The sequence below is a fragment of the Callorhinchus milii genome, unplaced genomic scaffold (genome assembly GCF_018977255.1).
Source record: "Callorhinchus milii isolate IMCB2004 unplaced genomic scaffold, IMCB_Cmil_1.0 Scaffold21, whole genome shotgun sequence".
Classification (NCBI taxonomy): Eukaryota; Metazoa; Chordata; class Chondrichthyes; order Chimaeriformes; family Callorhinchidae; genus Callorhinchus; species Callorhinchus milii.
In genome coordinates, this window is record NW_024704762.1 from 7,855,894 (window position 1) to 7,876,819 (window position 20,926).

Below are 20,926 nucleotides of genomic sequence, written 5' to 3' on the forward strand. Positions count from 1 at the left end.
ACGATTTTCAAATCTCCACAGAGCAAAACCTCGGTGCTGCAAAGGTGGTTGGGGAGGGGGCGCACCCAGGCAAGTCAAAAAAAAAGCCCCCCACGCACACTTTTTACCGAGTTAAACCAGTGCGTCTTACACCGCAAACTTGTCTGACTCCAGCACGCTCGCTCTTTCGCTCACTTACAGTATCATGGAATGTGAGAGACAAGGATGTGTTGGCAGTCCTTTCTGCCGCTGGGGTCTGGGCAAAGGTCCAACCCAGACAGATGGAATAATGCTCTCGGTCAAAGAGAAGTCAGTGTGCCAGGAATCTTGAGCAAATTCCCAATGGCATTGACTTCACAGCACAAACCAGCTCACAATTGGTGCTAATAACTCTCAATTAAAAGGAAATTATTTATATTAAAAAAAACGCCCAGTGATTTACCCGACGAGGTGTTTTCCCACACAAAATTCTGTTCTTTATTGAAGGAACAATACACACTCAGTCACTACACTTCACGGCGAACTCCTGAGACCTCTCAGGTGACGTGATAAGGCGCTGTATCAAATGCAAGGATTATTATGAATAACGGCGTTAAACTTTGCTTGGAAATACTTTCACCCCCAAACCAGTTCTAAATATGGTAGCATCCAGGCAGGTCCACAGGAATCCCATGTTCTAAGTGTATTTGTGGAGTACTGAGGTCCTAACTGAGGGGATCACCCTGCAGTGACGGTGGGTGGAGCAGGGAAACCTGAGACCGTTGGTCTGCAGGAGCTGTGACTGCTCTGTGCTCTATTGGGCTGACGTGAAGAATGGGTTGAGTAACCTGGCTTTGCGCAGCGAATAGATTCAAGGGAATAAAAAGGGAAGAGCCCTGTGCTTGCCCAGGTGTAGAGCAATTCCATTCGAGCACCGTACATATCCACTTCCTGCTGTGGCTGTAAATTCCTCTCAAACTCCTGGTTCACCTGCCGCCACCGCCACTCAAAGCCAGCTAGGTGGGTGGCTTAGTCCTGGCATAGTTGAGGCTTGGCTTGGATTCTTGGAACTGGTTCGACGTCTAGTGATACAGAACGCAGGTATTAATGCAGGTGTAATGTTACTGCCACTGGCACTTTGGACGGGAAGTTAAACCTCAGTCCCATCTACCTATTCAAGTGGATGTTAATCCCGTGGCACGATTCGAAAAGAGAAGGGAGTTTCTCTCTCCCCGGTTCCCGGCCAACAATCCCTCAAATAAAATTGGTCACTCATTCCATGGCTGTTCGTAGGACGCTGCTGTGCGCAACTGGCTGCCGCGTTTCACCCACAAAATACACAGTCACTCCACTTTACAGTGTATCGTGCGAAGTGCTTCGAGACATCTCAACTGCTTGAAAGGCACTAAATCAAATGCAAGGATTATTATTATTATTTATTATAAATGCAAGGATTCTACCTGCATTGGAGCAGTAAGTACAGAGATGCAGTCACTACACTTGACAGTATATCCTGCAAAGCACTTTTAGACATCCTTGTGATGATAAAAGTTATGTATCAAATGTAGGGATAATTATTATTATTATTATCAAAACTAATGCGTTTGCTTATCTCCACCTGCCAATCAGTCATTGCCTGCCTGACATTGGGAAGTTGAGCTGCTTCACTCAAGAACTTTCATTGAAGCAGCTTTAGAAAGGTCAATTAAAACACAGTCTCATCTTTGTTACTGAAACAGAAAACAAACATCGCCAGGCATCGGAGCTTTCCTGCAGGAAGAACACAACGCTCCAATTTCTCGGCATTGGAGAGGTTAGCCATCAAATATTGATAAGTGTCTGCAGTTGATCTATGAGATCCTAGCAATCGGAAACCACAGTGACGTCCATCCCTGAAAATGAACATAGCGAAGAGTGGGTTGTGGTTGGTATTGATTTCATCTTTTAACCTTCCTCCCAATCAAAGCACAAATACAGGGAGGGAATAGCGCAGCCAGGGGGTGGGGAGAAGCTTGCTGTCGAAGTTAGGGTAATCTCTTTACTCAGGTGGCAATTAATCACCAGAACAGGAAGGATGGTTGAGGTCAGGACACTGGACTCATTTAAAAAGGCAGCTCGATGCCGTGTTCGGTATTGGATGGTAAGCTGGGTGTTCTGGGGGGATGAGATCGGATGGGCCAAAGGGTCTCATTCATCTAAACCGATCTTCTGATGTTGTCCACAAGAGGGAGGGGAAAGAAATTGAGAGGGGGGTGGTGGGGCGGGGGTGGAAAGCTGGGATCACACACAGTGGATCACATTAAAAAAAAAGCCCTCATTTTACTCACAATCTTAAATTCTGCGTCGTGATCTGCGAGGAAGTTGCAGTCTCGGGTGCGAACATTTTCGATAAAAAGACAACAAAAAAACAGAACTGTAAACACAGCAGATAATTCGGCAAGGGGTTATAAATGGGTCAATTGAGTGCATGTTTTCTGCGCCAGACAAACCATAAATATGCTTTTGTACAGGGTTCCTTACTACAGCACAAAATGTTGCCCAATTATCCAGCCTCAACGCCCAATGCACTGAATACAGTTGAGCTGCAGAAATCCAACCTAAGGGGCGATGAGCATATTGCCAACCTAATAACCTCGGTGAGAAATCTATTCACATTGGATTTTTTTTTTGAGGTGGGTTGACTGATGGAGCGCGCTGGGTGGGGTGGGCTGGTGTGGGGATGGGGTGGGAACAAAGATTTTGCAAACTGGCAAATTTGCACCGAACAAATCGTGATCCAAGTAGGTTATTGCCAGGCTGTGCGCTCATGTGTTTAACAGGATTTAATTGGCAGGATTTCCTTTACTGAGCTGTTCATTTCTCACTCTCATCCTTCTCTATCCCCCTGGTTTTGTTTTCAAAATTGCACAGCGCTTACCTTTACTGAGGCCACTGGGAACTGAATTAATTACAAGTGGCCGGGCTTGGCCAAGAATTCCGAGACTATCAGTGATTCAGGACTCAACTAACCTCAACATCTCTTTACGTACACTCACACTCATTCACTCACTCACACCCATTCTCACACTCACTCATTTATACTCACTCTCTCACATTCACTCTCGCACACACTTACCCATTCATTCTCACTCTCACACACTCACTCGCCCTCACGCACAATCAGAGTCACTCATGCTCGCTCACTATGTGCAATCATTCCTTGTACTCTCACACTCACTTTCACTCTCACACACACACACACACATACCAGAGATTAATTTGCATGTGGGCTTTCGATATTCATGTATTAATGTTATTAAAAAAAATTAAAATGATTATTATTTAACTCTCTCCCACCTGCTCTGTCCGCAAGACCTTTCAAGGACTGAGTGGACGTGGGCACAACCACACACCCATCCCAATCCACCATCATTGCGGTAACAATAATAACAAATTACATTTACACTGCACCTTTCACTGCGGGAGGATGTCCCAAGGCGCTGGACAGTCAGGGATTTGGACCTGAGCTGAAGGTTGGGATCAGGAGGGGTGAAGGGTGGGAAGGAAATGTGCGGTGGAAAGTGAAAGAGAGAGAGAGAGAGACACATTTACTTTTGAAACCATCTCCTGATGTGATTGAGGAGCAGTGTGAATCAGCCCCCGGCTTACCCCCCTAAGTTACGCTCCGAATCACAGCCAAAAAGGGGAGGACAAGCCAGGAACAGGAGCAGGATGAGGAATGGATCAGAGGATCCGGCTGCAAGTTTGATCTCAAACCTCCCACTCCGCAGAGCGAAAGCGAGAGCACTGTCAAAGCAACCAGCCTCCACTTTGATGCCAAATTTGATGCCTTGTCATTTTTTCTACCCAGAGCACCTGTGAGTTCCTGCCAGCCGCTGCTTTGAAAGCTCGGCCAATATTCCTGAACAAGACCCTTTGAAACAATTTGGCACAACACTTCACTCCAGCCTCCCCTGGCTAATTTCCATTATTTTCCCCTCGAACTGGAATATCTGAACTCGGGCTAATCGCCTTTTAGCAACCCACACCAGCCAAAGGGTTGCTAAACACCTGAGAGTTTACTGGAAGCAATTAAATTTGGCCTAATTAAACTCTATCTGTCCCAGATGTAGATCCAGACACACACAATACAACTGGTCCCTTTAAAAGCCCTTTAAATCCATATACGTAGCAAACTTCTTAATGCAGTGTATGAGAAATGTTCTTAATTTCAGGTAGAACAGACCAGATGGGTTTAGAAACCAGGGATTGGATTGCACCGCGAGACGTTATACTCGGTGAAGGTTGCTATGTATATGCAAGTTATTGTTCTTGATGACTATGCATATCTCAGCAAATCCATCTCCAATCTATAACGGAGTCAGTCACATTTCTGGTTCACACAAGAACTTTCCAGCATCATCTGATGATTTGGACGAAAGAGACATTGGATCTTCCATCTGTCAGGATATCTCAAAGCACCTCACTGGATTTTACCGTGAAGTGCAGTGACTGTGTATTTGTTGGTAAAATACCTGCCCCACAGCACAGAGCTAGAGAACAACATGCCCTGTTTCAGCTTGGAAACTGCAATGGTAGACAGAACGACATTATTCCCTTACAAAAACTGGACTTTCCAGTATATCCAGTGAGGGGCTTTGAGATGTCCTTCCGACATGAAAGGCTCTTGCAAGGATCAATTGCAAGGATGATCATGGCACTTCGTAAAAAATATATAATCATCATTATCTTAACACCCCTTCAATGATCACTGAAAGCAATTTGACAGAATAGGTTTCGAGAAAGCCTTTTAGGCATGAGAAAGCAGAAGCACAACTGTGTGGGAAAAGTCTGATTACTGACAGAATTGTCGTTTGCCCTTCAAGCAAGAGGTAAATATTTCTACACTCCACTGCTTAGTTAGGCAATCTGTTTCAATATAAGGAGAAAATGGCATTAACCCTTATTACGCTGTACTGGCTTGTGCAATGTCTCGATGAGAAAGGAATGCCTTGATTTACATTTCTCCCAACGGTGTTTTAGTGCTTGGTCATGGGATGCAATAAAATGCTTTTGACGGAATCTTAGTAATCATTGGGATTTTAAAATTCTCCTGGTCATGATCTCAATGGGTTAAGGAAGAAATGGCTCTGGGGCTGGGGAGGGTGTGGATTTGACCGTGGTTGTACAAAACAAATTACATTCGTACAGCGCCTTTCATGTCGAGAGGATGTCCCAAGGCGCTGGACAATCAGGGATTTGGACCCGAGCTGGGGGTTGGGATCGGGGAGGGTGGAGGGCAGGGAGGATAGGAGGGTGGTCGATGGCTCGAGTGAAGAGGAGACTCGCCTTGAAGAATAGGGCACAAGAACAGCGCAGCGCAAAAGCAAGAGCCCGTGAAATAAAACGAGGTTCGTCTCCGATTGTGTGGGAAACGCTGACGTCAGCATATTTCTACTGCTTGTGGAAGGTCGGAGATGTAGATTATTTCACACGCCGCCCCTCAAAGCTTCGCTCCAGTTTCAGACAGGCACGTCGTCTGGATCCCCAACTGCATCTCATCCCCAACACTGGGACCTTTTCATTGCATTCGGGCTCACCTTCAAGTCACGTATCTGGCATTAATTCAACAGCCTGACAGACTACAACGAGCCTGTAAATAGGTTCAGGGAGGGTGGGAGGTGGGAGCAAGTGTAATTGAGAAAATTTTTCATCGCAAGGTGCCAGAAATTGTAAACACGCAGGACCTTCAGTGTGAATTGTTGGTGAGTGACTGCTCGACTGAAAGCCACGGAGGTTGATTCCGCTTCCAACGTGAGCGATGGATCGTCATGGAAACTAAGCTGACAGATGCTTGAGAGAAAAGCTTGACTGTAGAGAATATGGTCCTCGGGGGTGTGGAGGAGGAGAGAGCGAGATAGAGAGAGACAGAGACAGAGAGAGAGAGAGAGAGAGAGAGAGGAAGAAACAATCTAGACTAGGAGTTCACAAATCTATAAGACAGTCAATTCATGTCCTAGTCTCTAAGCCTAGTCAATGAAATCAACGCTTTGAAAGACAAGGAAATTGTTCTCACTTACAATTGAAGTTGATGTTACTCATCCCGGCCTTACTGGCTTAGTCAGTAGCTCTCTCGCCTTTTGGTTCCACCCCCAGACACAGCCCAGGTCTCACTGTATGGAGCTGGGACTCCAATGCAATGAATGGTAGAGCACCCCGTCGCCTGAAATGCGGGTGATAAACGTATCATTTCGCCCACAAAATACACAGTCAATCCACTTTACGGTATATTCTGTGAAGTCCTTTGAGATTCTCTGAAGATGTGACAAGGTGCTGTGTCAAATGCAAGGAGTATTATTATTATTATTATCAGTCCGGTCACATGGATGATAAAAATTCCGCCACGCTGATCAAAAGGAGAACAGCGGGATTCTCCGGGTGTCCTGGCCGATGATCCTCGGGTTAAATGGGATCCGCTTCCTTGATTTTGCTGCACGCAAATCGGCTGCAAATACACAGTCACTACACTCGACAGGCAAACGAGGCACCTAATCAGATACAAAGGTCATTCTAATAATAATAGTGATAATCTTCGCATTTGATATAGCGCCTTATCATGTCTTCGAGACGATACATTGCTGAGATGTGCCACAGAAGAGCGCCCCCTACTGCAGGCGTGTAATGTTTCCATGGCTTGCACAAGCCACCCCTTGGGATCATTCTGTGGGCGAAACTGCCAGTCAGTTCCACTTCACTGCAGCTTTGGGTAGCAGATTGTAGCCACCAGGAGCTGTGGAAAGGCTTCCCCCAACTCTCCTCTCGCTATTCAAATAAATCATCCTGTGTAAATTGCTTCGCCACCAAATAATGACTGTACCACCCAGCCAGCCACAGCCCTCAGCAGATGTGACAGTCGCCGAGAGAACTACACAAACACCTGGCGTGCATCGTGGAGAAACATTATGCGTTTGCCAACTTAAATCTATCTGTCGCATCTAGCCGACAATCCAGGACCTCCAGGCTAGCCCAGAGCATGTTAAACTGGAGCCACCTAAGTCCGCTTGAAATGAGCTGTTGCCGCGAACAGGAGTTAAAAGTGATTTCAGAAACAAACGCGTCTACTTATCAAAGCGAGCCTGGACTACTGTTCCTTGGCTGTCACGCACACACAGCACCTCGGGAGACACGTACACTCATGTGTTTGGCATGTTGTCTTTGTCTGCCACAACTTCTGTTTCTCTGCTGCCCTGTGTCTCCTCCCGCTGGCCCCATCGCTTTCCCCTCAATTAATTTTCCTTGTCGTTTCGACAGCTCCGAGACATCAAGACGCCAGGGTTGGACTTGTTCTGGAGGCTTGAGGTCGGATTCACCACAAATGTCATCAGATCGCAGGGGTCTGGGGAAGACTTGCAGGGGTTTGGGGAAAGAGTGGGGGAGCGGGCCCCGTTTGGGTGGCTCTTCCGAAGAGCCGGCAGAGACACGATGGGCCGAATGGCCTCCTTCTGTGCTGTAATATTCTACGATTCTATGCACTGCCCGCTGGAAGTGACATCAGTAGACGACCCAATAAGTCAGACATTTTTTTCAGCAAGGCGGCCGTTGAGATATTGGAGCCAGATGACTGACGGCACTAAAAAGAGGTTTGCCCTGCAATAAGCTTTTTTTTTTAAACTCAAGTCAAATAATCTGGAGCAAGGAGGGTGTAAACCAAACCCCAGTAGAGAAAATTTCTGACCCAATTACATACTTTAGGCACAGGACAGAGTACGTGAGGAATGCACTATTAAGGAAGGCGGCGGAGGCAGACAGTGTCAACAAATTCAATAGGGAATTAGATAGCTATTTAGTGGCATAATGGATTAAGAGGTATGAGAGACAGAGTCGTATAATATCTGTGTTACATTGTCTTTTGGCCAATTGTCTTTCACAGTTCTGTGCATTCCTATATTCTCCACTGTCAAATACTGTAATTACTATGCAACTCTCAACCCCCGCCCCCCACCCCCCCCAACACACTCACATTCATTTATCATAATTTTATATACTCTCTATTGTTCAGTCGATTTTTAATCCAGCTAATGAATTTGCCTTGATTTCCCTGAACCCGAGATGCAGAGCTTGATCAAACGCCCGTTGAAAAAAAAATCTATTTATATTATATCAAGTGGATATCATTTATCCATTAATTTAATTACTACTGCAGAAGACTTCAATGGGTTCATGAAGCACAACCTTTTGCTTCTCAGAGCATCGACTGCTCTCTCGAAGCGAACACTGATTGCGTCCCTTAATATGTTTGAGAATGGCTGACCTCCGAACTAGCTGCTGAATAATTCCCGCATTTCAAACACGACTTGGGACGGTCCATATCGCACTCCTCCCGTGCCATCGCTATGGTTACTGGATTCCTAAAAAAAATGAACTTGGATCATTGTTCCTCTCCCAACTTTCTTCTCGTTTTCCTCCCAAATTCGTTCTTCCTCCTCGCTGTGTCCTCACTGGGCTTGAACAAGTCTCCTTCTCGGGACCTCAAGACTCTGCACTTCCCTCAGCCTTCTCTTCCTCCAACACTCTCAAGGCCTCCATACATCAGCTTGACCTCTCCCAACCCCCTCCATCACAGCACCTACTTTTCCCCTCCATACATCTCATTCTCTCTCCATCTCTTCACCCCTGCATTGGAGGCTTCAACTGGGATTTCTCAATAAAATAAAACTTTCAGAATTTTTTCAAATAATAATCCCAGCAGGACCTGGAGTCACCTTTTCTGCCATCCCCAAAGAATCTTCAGCCGCCCCTTACCTCTGCCCCCACCACCCAGCTAACAGCAACAACAAATTACATTTGTATAGCGCCTTTCACGTCAGGAGGACGTCCCAAGGGGATGGATGTCGGCCAAGATATCAGGAGAAACTCCCTTCTCTTTTATAATAGAGTCACAGGAATCTTGAACATCCACCTGAGCAGGCACAGATGGACCTCGACTTAGCATCCTTTAATGGCTCAAAGGATGACGGGTGCCTGTGACAAAGCAGAACTCTCTCTCGAGATAGCAGAGGCGATGACACAGCAACCAAATAGCAGGGCAATGTGTCCCGATTTGACCTGTGTAAAGTTACTCTATCTCACGTTGGGAGAGGAAAATTGAAAGTTAGCCAAACTATATTTTTCCTCTCAGGTATCCCTTTAATGCTTTGGATACCATCATTGCAATGCCAACCTCCAGCCTCTAAATTCCTGAGCCCATTTGGGATTTGTTCTCGCGCAGTTTTATGACGAATGACACACAAAAAAAAATTATTATAACACAACCGCCATTTCCTGTGGCTGCCATGAAATATCTCTTCAACACAATGCCTTTTAAGTATCTCGCTCATCCTCACTCTGGAAGAATGCTTTGATCCCTTTTGCTGATATTGAGCTCCTTCACTTCTCTCTCAACCACTGTGATGCATATGTTAACAAAGAATGGAATAGAGGGTAAACGTGAGGGGCATAAAGAGGGCTTGTGCGGAGTATAAACACCGGAATAGACTGATTGCACCGAATGGCCTGCTTCTATGTTGTATTACTCAATGTAACTCTATGTGAGACATTCAGCAGCACAGTGCTACTGGATTCATTCCAGGAATTTAGAGACAGAGTTCTGAGGTAAGACTGGCCATCCTCTCCCTCTTAGTAATAATTCTTGCATTCAACACAGGTCAGTTTGGCGCGGTTGAGATGAACAAAGGAAAACAAGAGGAAGTCGCTAACAGCATTCCCAATTCCTTTTGCATTTATGATAATAATAATCCTAGTCTGTGTCAAGGTATATATTCTGATATTGTATATCATTCTGTTTGCCTACCCCTCTTAATCCCAACCCACACATATGTATACAAACACACTCATACGCTCACACACACACACACACATCTCTCCCATACCTTTCTCTTCCTTTTGCCCTCACACAATGATAAAAAGAATTTTCTCTTCCCCAAAACATTCTTGAACAAAGGACAAAAAATCCAAAACTCTTGAGAATATTTACCTGCTTGAGTTGAATGGATTTGTGTGCATGCGTTACTTCCATTTCAGCTCTTTAATTATTCTCTGAGGATTATATTAAACTGTATATTTTACCAGATGTTATTACCGAGTTCCTGAGAGCCGGCGAGTGAGCAATGAATATGTTTACACTCTTTGACTTTGGTCCCTCCATTGTACTTCCAAAATTATTGGTCACTTCCATGAGAGCACTTTATTCTTTGATCTTCCTGTCACCTCCTTTATTCACCCTGACATCCTGTCTCATACATACTCGCCAGGTTCAGAAGGACTTACGTTTTAGTTTCACTTTTCAAAGTCGTTGTAAGAAAAACCCATCACTGGACTTGGTATGGGTTCCAATCCCCAATCAATGCTGAGTTCCTGATTTGAGTTGAGTTGGGGTCAAGCCTACAAATTGACTTCAGCGCCTCCATGTTGGGAGAGATGAAAAATCAGTCAGGGTTCCTGCCTCTGATCACAATCTAGTGCCTACCTACTGGAATGTCAAATAAAGGCAGTATTGGGCTGTGATGCATCCTGTCCCCCACCCCGTTTGTCCTTCATCTCCTCTCCTAGACATCCTCTCCTTGACATCCCTGTCCAGCCTCACGCAGGAGGGATGCTCACTCAGGGGGTTAACGCAGTCAGCAGTTAGGAGTAGGAGAGAAATGAAAGAAACTTGAGATTATTGGGAAGTTTAATTGGTTGCTCTGCGCCTCTCGTTCCCAATGCAGCGTTCTCTTAGTGAATAATATATATCCTTGTATTTGATACAGCGCCTATCACATCGGGAGGGCATCTCACGGGATTTATTGTAAAGTATAGCAATTGCGTTTTTATCAGGTGAATTTACTCAATTGAGGAACATAGGCTTAAAAGGGGCAATTAAGCAAAGGTGCAAATTATATTAATAAGCAAACCATCAAAATACACAGTCACTACACTTCGCAGTTGGTATGGGTTTTAGATGTTTTGACGACGTGATAAGGAGCTATATCAAATGCAAGGATTATTATTTTATTTAATTAACGAGGAATGAAGCATGGCTTATCTGGATCCAAACCCTCCCCACCCCTCCCTTCTCTCCACACCCCCCTCCCCCACCCACCCCCCACCCCCCACCCCCACCCCATCGCCAAACAAATCAACGGTCTTAACAAGGCTTTGCACAAAGTCAGTGTCTCTTTAATAAGTACAGGTTTGCATAGCAAGTCTAGACCTAAGAGTGAAAAACCTGCTTGGAATTATTAATACTGCAACCACAGCAGATCAAAAGGAAAGCTGCCGCTCTCACAGCAGATGAGGATGAGGATGGGAGATGGAGCTCTTCCCTGAGCTGGGTTCAAAGCACATCAGGAAGGTAGTTTCACACTGCATCTCGCCTGGCTAATGCAGTAATGGTGCATGAGGTGCCTGAAGCTGTAACTAGTTTGCAAGGAGGAGGAATCCTTTCGTTCCTTTGTCCTCGCCAACACAAAGTGCTCACGCACGCAAAAGCGCTCACGGTTAAGCACACACATGCGTGTGCAAACGCACGCGCGTGTTAAATGCATTCCTCCTCCCCAACCGTTTGTGCAAAGGCACCCTGGCAAACATGCAAAGGAACGCTTCCACCCTGCAAACAAAAACCAACACACACGGATGCGCAGAAAGCCACACACACACAAGCGTGTCAATAAGCCACGCAAGCAAACACCCGGTCCCCAAAACAGAAACGCACACGCAAACATGTGCTCACGTGCCAACACTGAGCGATGTGCAAACCCAAACGTCCGCTCATTATACAGAAACAGTTATTGCTAATAATTGGGAGGTGTACGAGAGAGAAATGGAGCTGTGAGAGGGTGAGGTGCTACAGGCACTTCCAGCTCCCAAAGCTCTCGATTGTGAAACCTGACAATACCCGGGTAAAACACATCACATCACATGGCTTTGTGTCAATGAGGTCAAACCTCTTCCCCCGCAATCCGCCTCCACCGAGAGGGGAATCTGCATCAAGACTCCGAAGGAAAATGAAACAACTTTACAGTATATCCTGTGAAGCTATGGTTAGAGTCCACGCCTCGCAAGCGTGTAGACCCGGGTACGATTCCAGGGTGGGGCGAAACCTTAGGCAAGTTTTTTTACTCCACCCACCTCTGTTTACCTAGAGTTAAGTAGGAACCCGGTTGTTAGTCGATTGGCGTATTGCTTTCCAGAAATAATAATCCCTCAAAAAAAATTGGTCACTCAATCCACAACTGTGGGACACTTCTTCCACGTTTCGCCCACAAAATACACAGTCAATCCACTTTACAATATATTCTGCAAAGCGCTTTGAGACGTTTCAACGACGTGATAAGGCGCTATTATCAAATCCAGGTATATATTAACTAACTCACTCACTGCCACTCAGTGCCTTGAGACACAACGATTCGATAAGGCACAGCACACAGCCAACATCAGACTATTAGAAGAAAGATTTATACTTGGGTTATACTCACAGGACTAGCAGTCACCACTTCAGGGGGAAAAAAAACATATGATTGGAAAAAGCAATGAATGCCTGCATGCATCTGTGTAATAATTGCATGGTAGACTACTTTCCCTCCCTCCACCTTCTGCCAGTTACCTGGGAGCTGGGTTGAAGGCTGTGTTAGAACATAGTCTCCTCACCCCTCAAAACCTGCTTCCAAAGTCAGCACAGATATCCAAGCATAAAGCGTTAGACTGACTGCTGGCTTGGCACTGGGCTATATATCTATAAGCACAGCCCCCAGTGATCTTGTCTCGCTTCAACAACAAAAAATCCTCCAGCATTAGACAGAATTCTTGTCCAGAGAGACTGAGGAGCATTGTGAAGGGTGGAGTGATGTGGTTTGATGGGGGGGGGGGGGGGCATAGTCAGGGGTAACCTGGAGCCAACTGTGTGGTGCATTTGACCTGTGCTGCACCTGATCTCTCAGTGTGTTTGTTCCTGGCAAAGAAATGTGAAGGGAGTCGCAATTTCCTGACACAGTATTTCGTATTGAGAGAATTTAAAAAAAAATACAATCGACAAATACTGTGGAATTGTAGCTCAGCTGCCAACTGCTTGGTTCACTTTGCAATTAAAGAGTTAAAGCTCTCTGTCTCTGATTCTCACACATACCCCTCTTCCTCTCACACATTCCCTTCTTTCTCTTCGTCTAACACCTTCTCCCCCCACCCCACTCCCTCTCTCTCTCTCTCTCACTCACGTTTTCCTCTCTCTTTCTCTCTCACACGTTTTCCTTCTATCACTTACACACTCTCCTCTTTCTCCCTCACTCACACTGGTCCCCTCTTCTCTCTCACCCATTCCCCTTTGTTCCACAATATACCCCTCTGTGCTACAGCATCTCTCTTTGTCTCAAATGCCTCCCTGAACCTTCTCATATTTATATATGAATGCAATGCCTCCCTTTAACCTTTTCATACTTATTTTCCCAAACGTATTAATCCAACAGCCTCAACTCACCTCTCTCTCTCCCTCCACCTTTGTCTCTGTCCCTTCATCCTTTACACGTTTCCCACTCTGTGTGTGTGTGTGTGTGTGTGTGTGTGTGTGTTTTGCCTACAAATTATCAGTATATTCCATCAAGGTTCAGATCTAGAAATCGATCGCACATGAACCAGACATCTAACATCAGTCCCAAATCTCCCACTGTCACACACACTCAGACACACAGATACAGACACACACACACACACACACACCTCTCACGTATGAAGTACATGGAAACATATATACGGTAGTTGGGATTCACAGAACTGCACTCACTGCGAGAATAAGTGCGACAGACACCAAATTCATTGAAATGCACAGTAGTTTGCTTCTAAAAAGAGCAATTCACTCAAAATATATGATACTAAGATTTGGTCAGTGACAACCCCCAAGTAAAACTGTGCATCCAGCACAGTGCTGTACAAATGGGTGAGACAATTTGCACCAAGTTTCATTCTCTTTCTCTCTCTCTCTCTATCACTATCTCTCCTCCAAACCACTATAGATACCACCCGTTGTGTCAGAATCTGATTGAAAAATTTGTAATCGACAAATAGCACTATCGGAAATCAATCGATTGGGAAATATAACGGTTGCAAGATCGAAATTACCTCTCCCCACCACCACCCACCCCCTCCCACCCAGAAAAACCATGTCCATTTCAATTGAACATTGATATAAACTCTGGGGGACACAAATAAAAGATCTCTCAACCCAACCCCCCAACCCCCCCCCCCCCCAACACACACAAATAATAATAAATCAAATCTCAGAAAATATAACGAAATCAAAGATGAAATACGATGCAATAACAGTTTAAAATATATATTATATGTATATATATATAAAGCACATTTACCAGTTTTACTCTGCAAATCGGCTTCTCGGTTCTCAGGTTCGATTCATCAATGTATTTGAGTCGCAGGTGGTTTGGAAATCAAATCTGAGATGCAGATACATAGAGAGTAAAACAAGATGAGAGATTGCATTGGGGGAGATATCTCCTTCGCCCTCCCCACACTCCCACCCACCCACCCCCCCACCCACCCCAATTTTTTTTGGGAGAGAGAGGAAAAAATAATTCTTTATGTAGGAAAAAGATCAACGGTGAAAGGTACAATTGATGCAGTTATTGTGGGGGCGTTAAAGTCTCTTAACTGGAGCTGGAGAGGAGAGAAAGGGGGAAAAAATGGGAATTTCGGATCAGTTGCAGATGATGTGGGAATCTGCTTAGATTGAAATCCACCCTGAGGGTGAGTGTGAGTGAGTGAGTGTGTGTGAGTGAGTGAGTGAGTGAGTGTGAGTGTGTGCAGTGGAGCAAAGACATCAAAACCCACACAGCTGAGCAAAAACGCACCTCACCTAATTCCACGTCCTGTCAGTCAGTCTCCTCCTCCTCCTCCTCCTCTCCTCTCCTCCTCCTCCTCCCAAATAAAGTGTGTGTCTTCTGCAATTATTAGGGATTTTTTTTCCTAAATTTTCCGGCTGATCGGTTGCATTGCCTTTCCCCTCCTCTGCTTTGCAAAGCCTCTGCTGGAGCTTGACCACCCAAACGCACAGAAACGCCACTAGAACACATTTGGGTGAAATTGTAGCAGCAGAGAACACATAAAAGGAGAGAGAGAAAAGGTGCCAATATGCGGCTGCGTCGCTGAAAGATCTCTCTGTCTCTCTCTCTCAATCATTAAACGTGTCTTTTCCTGTAACTTTCAACCCAGATCTCTCTCTCTCTCTCTCACATTCTGTTTCAGATTCATTTAGAAAGAGATTAGAGCCTCAGGTTTCGCCCGTTAAATTAATACCGTCAATTAACCGGATAAGATGTTTCTGTGAAGCCCTTCGAGACGTCTCGAAGACACCATAGGGCGATCAATCGAACGCGAGGGTTATTATTGTTTCTTATTAAATTCACGGCTGTTTGTGGGACGTTGCCGTGTGCGTGCGTGCCTGCGTGCGTGCGCGTGTGTGTGTGTGTGCAATCGGCTGCCGCGTTTCGCCCACGAAATAGACAGTCAATCCACTTTGCAATATATGCTGTGAAGCGCTTCGAGAGACGTCTCAACGACACGATAAGGCGCTGTATTTAACGCAAGGATTATTATTAGATGTGTATCAGAAAGGATTATAATTTTATACAAAAGATGACTTTGCATTATCGTACTAGGTGTTAAGGGGATTGAGCGGTGAGCTTGAAATCTGCTTGGCTCAGTTGGTAGCACCTCCCTCTGGTCTCTGGTCAGAAGATTGTGGGGTTTGAAATCCTCATAGACTGGCTTGAACTGCTACTCCAGGCTGACAGTCCACAGCAGTGGGGAAAGGTAGTTGTGCTGTCCGTTGTGCCGTCTTTCGGACCAGACATCAAATTAATAATCCTATCCACCTGCTTCAGGTGAAAATTCCTGCACTGACATTTGGAATGAGAGCGACGAGTTCCTGCCTGGTAGCCTGGCTCACAACTCTCCCCAATTCTTGCTGCATTTGAGGGTGTTGCTGCTGCGTATGTTCGGCCAAGTCTGCCTGTAGAACAGTCACTGCACTTCAAAATTAACTCACCGTGTGAAGGGCTTTGAGACACCATTGGACACATGTGCTTCGGTACAGAAACGGGTATCAATATTTTTTCACCTGTCTTTTGTTTTGTTATATTCCACGTTACCGAGCACTGATTTTACATGTTAAGGCAAGTGTCCTGGCCAATAATTCCCCAAATAAAATTGGTCAACTCACTCCATGGCTGTGTGTGGGACATTGCTGCGTGCAATTGATTTAACCCACAAAATACAGTCCAGTATATCCTGTGAAGTGCTAGCTCCTTTGTGGATGTTTCAGAAGCACAGGTGCCCCTAATCGGCCAACGCTGCCCCGTGACTCCCTGTGACTCCCGTGCTGAAGCCTTCTGTGCTATTCTAGAACAGGGAGACCGGTGCTATGCCTGAGGCGGTCGCTATTCTAAAGCAATGATGCACCGCTGTTTCAGAACACGGGGAGCTTCCAGAATCTCGAGCGGGGGTTGTTCTGGAATATATGGTGTTACGCGCGTGTGTGTGTGTGGTGTTCTAGAACACACGTTGTTAGATTATTGTGGAATCTGGACACCGAAAACGATGGTTTGGTATCAGGGAGCAATACTGCCACTCGCTCACTTCATCCATCTGCCTGAGTGAAATAAGATTGATTTGCACGTCTCCATTTAACCCCCCATGCTGTGCTCACTATTCTAATAAACCCAATACCGTAATGATTGTTAATAGACATTCAGTGCCAGCCAGGAATGCCTGTGGCTTGCGGTAGGGGTTTGCTCTGTGCAGGGTTAACTGTGTTTGCTTTGCCATGAGTATATATGCTCATTATTGTTGAGCAATATGTAGATTAATCCACAGTTCCAGAGTTAAGGAGCTCGCTATTATAACCATAGCAACAGCACTCAGAGCTGCCGTAGATTAACCCTTCTATCTGAACAGGAATCACATCCGGATCCCAAAGGTGAAAGGGAACTCTTATTAACATCCCCCCACCCGCATTTCGAACAAAATCTGAGAACAAATTACATCTAATCTTAACACATGGGTTATTCTGCCTTAAAATTCAAGATCCCACAGAATTGTGGAAATTTATAATAATAATTACAATAATGCTTGCATTTGATACAGAGCCTTATCACATCTTCGAGGCGTCTCAAAGTGCTTCGCAGAATATACTGTAAAATGAATTGACTGTATATTTTGTGGCCAACATCTGTTAATAGTTAATATAACTTTAATTTATATTAATTTAAGTCAATTCACTTTACAGTATATTCTATGAAGCGCTTTGTGATGTCTCAACGATGTGATAAGGCGCTATATCAAATACAAGGATTATTATTATTATTGGACACTGGTTTTCCATGGCTTCCAAATTCACACCTGGATTTAATTTTGTACGATATGAAATTCTGAAGAGAAAATGGCTTTACAATGGTTAAAGCAGGTGGAGCTTCAGCCCTCTGCTCTTCAGGATAATCCCAAATCGGTGCCATCTGAGTCAGGCCTGGAACCTGTAGCCTCGGTTACGTCTAGATCCAGGATAATTTTGTCTTTGAAGGCCGCTCATTAAAACTAAATTGCTACAGCACGTTTATCGGTCAGCCTTTCAATCTAGTCCGAACGTAACAGGAAAGAATCGAGAATTTATCACGTCCAGAGGAACAGGAGGAAGGAATATTTCTCCTGACTTGTTATCAGATGCCCTTTTCATGAGACGATCGCTCTGCCTCTGGGTGTAACTGAGTGTGGATCAATCACCCCGAGTGTAAAACACGGGTAATTGTGGAATACACGTGTAGTCGTTTCTGCTGGGGATCAGGATGTCATATGCTCGGAATGGGAATGGTGTTCGGGAAATCCCTCTTATAATAATAATCCTTGCATTGGATCCCATCCGTGGGACACTGCTGTGCGCAATTGGCAGCTGTGTTTCACCCATAAAATACACTGTCAATCCACTTTACAATCTATTCTGTGAAGCGCTTTGAGACAATCTATTCTCAAAGCGCTTCACATGCAAGGATTATTATTATTATTGATATAGCCTTTGTTATGTTGAAAGGATGTCTCAAAGCGCTTCAGCGATTTACTGTGAAGTGCAGTGACTATGTATTTCGCAGCCCATTTGGAATTTGAGGTTGGGATCGGGGACAAACTGCAGACCATTTTATTCTTGTCTCTCCTTGCTTCGGGCTCATTGGGTGGGAGGCGCAGAGAGTTAGCTTTATTTTGTCACATTGAGAGTCGAGTGATGAATTCAGCCTCCGTTCAGTTACCAGAACTCCTTTGTTTCCATTTATACTTACCTCTCAGAGTATAGCAGACAATGATCTGGGTGTCAATACTGAACAGCCTGTAATTATACTCTGCGAATCCTATTGTACATGATCACATGTATTAACTTTGTAATGTATTTTTTCTTGGCCAATTTTTTCCTGTCCTCTCCCAAAGGGTCTGAGGCTTGGGACAGACTGATGGATCTTTGGGCCAAGTGGCTATTCTTCATGTGTGAGCCTGGAGACTGCAGGGAGTGGGGAGGAGACAACACAGTCAAGACCATATCTGACCATTCTTCCATCATTATATCGAGCTGTTTCTTCAATGAATTCAGCATCCTGCCTTCAACAGCCTGGTGGGATATTAGAGAAAAAACCACAACCGCCTTAGTTATGTTAAATAAATAAAGAGGTCACTCAATCCACGACTGTTTGTGGGACGCTGCTGTGCACAATCGGCTTCTGCGTTTCGCCCACAAAATATACAGTCAATTCATTTTACAGTATATTCTGTAAAGCGCTTTGAAACGTCTCAAAGACGTGATAAGGCGCTATATGAAATGTAAGGATTATTATTATTATTATTATTAGTTACGACCAATCTACTGGGCTTATAAAAAGGGTCCACACATTCTTGGTTGGTTGACGCTGTGAGTGTTTTTTGCACTGTATCTGTGAAGGAATCACAGATTCCACCAGGAGATATGGGACGGGCCCTCGGGGTCCAGACTTAAACAAATGGATAAAACAGGTCTCCCTTTGTCCCTGAAACTGTCTATGCTGTTGACATTCCAGTCAGGTATGATGCTCACTAATGATCCTCACACTTCTGGCACAGATGCATTTTATTTTGCATTTGGCCGCTAATGAATCTTTCTCTCCCAACAGCTGAGCCCATCTCCAGTCTCCCACCCAGCGCTCGGCCCGAGACTTGGGGGCCTCCGCCGCTGCCTTTAAACTCAGTTTGACAGGCTGACACCCACCGGAGAGTAACCCTTTCACCGCCAAACTTCCCTCCCTTCGCAGATTTCAGGGCCACTTACAGACTCTGCTTCGTAATGAAGACTCACCAACCAGCCAGCCAGCCAGCCAGCCAACTAACAGGAGCTAAAGGGGGATAACACCATCCGTTTTCTCCGTTTAGATAAGACTCAGACCCGGAGGACAGTCCTATGAAAAAAATTGTGATCTCTCAATCCACGGCTGTTTGTGGGACACTGCCGGGGGCAATTGGCTGCCATGTTTCGCCCACAAAAATACACTGTCAATCCACTTCACAGTATATCCTGTGAAAGTGCTTTGAGACGTCTCAATGATGTGATAAGACGTTGTATCAAATAGCGTCTTAACAAGAATTATTATTATTATTATTATTCTATCTCCTGGTATGATTCCTTGGTATATTTTCTGCCTTGGCATATTTGAAAGTAATGTTTTGGGTTCACTTTTTCAATTCCGTGCACATGTGGAACTCTCTTAATTATGGTGATGGGTTTCCCCTTGAGTCAGACACCCGGCTGATCACAATAACAATCTGTTTAGCAGCTTGTACACCTCGATAAGGTCCTCCCTGAGATATCTCTTTCCAAGGCTGAGGAGCTTGTTGTCTTTATAACACTGGGCATCATTCTCCCCACTGTTGTGGTCCTCCCCAGTGCCTCCAGCCTTCCTTCTCAAACTTTCTCCCCTTACCCAGAACTTACAGAGCGAGAAGCGGGTCTGCGGATATGAGCGGCAGCCTCAGCCTTTCAATACGCTCTTATCTGAGCGCAGTTTCACATGAATTTCAGAATAATTAGTCAACCTCTGATCTCTATCCCTTCGGGCTTAATTGGGTCTGTCAGCAAATGGATTACAGGAGCGAGACAGAAATCATTGAAACAATGCTGAGACTCCAAGCACCAGGACTGCAGAATATTAAGCAGCCGCAGATGTTGGTGGCGGTTGTGCTGTTGAGGGTTAGGCCGATGAGTGAATGGGTTTGTCTGGAGGCATTTGGGGTTAGGTGGTATTTTGAAGCATAAGTGATGGAGGAATTAAGTTCTGTGCATGTTACTGTTCAACTGCCCCCTCCCCATCCTCTGTCCTCCACGCAACCCTCCCCCCAGCCCATCCTTGCTACTGATGCTGCATGGAGTCTCACTTAAGGCCACACGTGCTGTGTTGAATGTGTGTTGGAGTCGAAAAAGGCCATTTTAATCTATTCCCAGCACGGTTCCTCAGCTCCAAGCCATCAACCATTGCTACTCAGGTCAATGCTTCAGTACAAGACACTCAGCACTGCTTCAGTTAGCACTAGAGTGAGGTGGGGGGGAAATGTACGCGGTCACCATGGTATGACCCATCGCGCTCCCTCCCTACCCGGTTGTAAAACCTGACTCCGCAAAATATGCCCCTCATCCCCTCCTCGCAGTGGGGGCAGTGTTTTATCTGCAGCCGCTTGGTGTGATCTCTATTTCTTTCAGTAGGTCTGCGATCCAGATCACTGCTTCTCTGAAAAGGGATGCTGTTACTGCAGTAATTTATTGAGAGGCTGACAAGGGTCCAGTTAGGGGCAATCTCTACCCACGTTCTCGTGGCTCATGGCACAAAATGGGGGGGCAGGTGGAGTGAGGAGAGGGAGGGGGTGAGGGAGAAGAGGTGGGGAAGAG

At 45.4% G+C, this 20,926-nt stretch overlaps 1 protein-coding gene across 1 annotated transcript in view; it reads right to left on the reverse strand.

The window, feature by feature from the left end:
• Positions 1–14,869, reverse strand: part of ncanb (neurocan b) — a 45,157-nt gene extending 30,288 nt beyond the window's left edge. The window contains 2 exon segments of the mRNA XM_007898800.2: positions 14,334–14,417; positions 14,837–14,869. The gene's annotated coding sequence lies outside the window, so the exon portion shown is untranslated.
• Positions 14,870–20,926: the final 6,057 nt, after the last annotated feature.